A 345-nucleotide genomic window follows, 5' to 3' on the forward strand; every position below is an offset into this window, starting at 1 on the left:
ATTTTTGATTATTGATCAGAAGGTGCTCCTACATTTTTTAAATTAGGAGGACAAGCGCTCCTAATTACAAGATGACAAACACTGCTCTTAAATTGGGTGTGTGATGGGTATGGCTGTGGAATGGGCTTTGGCTCAGGAAAAATTCAGTCAAAAGATTTTTTTTGCTTTAACCCCATAATTTTCGCACATCAGGGAGCCGTATCAATATGCAGGGTATTGAAATCGCATTTGAATAAGCGCTTGCTGTTCAATTTCACTTTCGATTTTGCGATATAGCGGCACTCTGTGTAAAGGGAGCACATCTTACAGTGCGTGCATAATTATTAGGCACGTTGATATTCTGAT

General features: G+C 39.1%; 1 protein-coding gene across 1 annotated transcript in view; it reads left to right on the forward strand.

The window, feature by feature from the left end:
* The window catches only part of LOC107671127 (protein bicaudal C homolog 1-B-like), a 34,816-nt gene that overhangs the window by 5,773 nt on the left and 28,698 nt on the right, over nucleotides 1-345 (forward strand). The gene's annotated exons all lie outside the window — the stretch shown is intronic.

Source organism: Sinocyclocheilus anshuiensis, unplaced genomic scaffold (assembly GCF_001515605.1).
Source record: "Sinocyclocheilus anshuiensis isolate Anshui unplaced genomic scaffold, SAMN03320099.WGS_v1.1 scaffold861, whole genome shotgun sequence".
Taxonomy (NCBI): Eukaryota; Metazoa; Chordata; class Actinopteri; order Cypriniformes; family Cyprinidae; genus Sinocyclocheilus; species Sinocyclocheilus anshuiensis.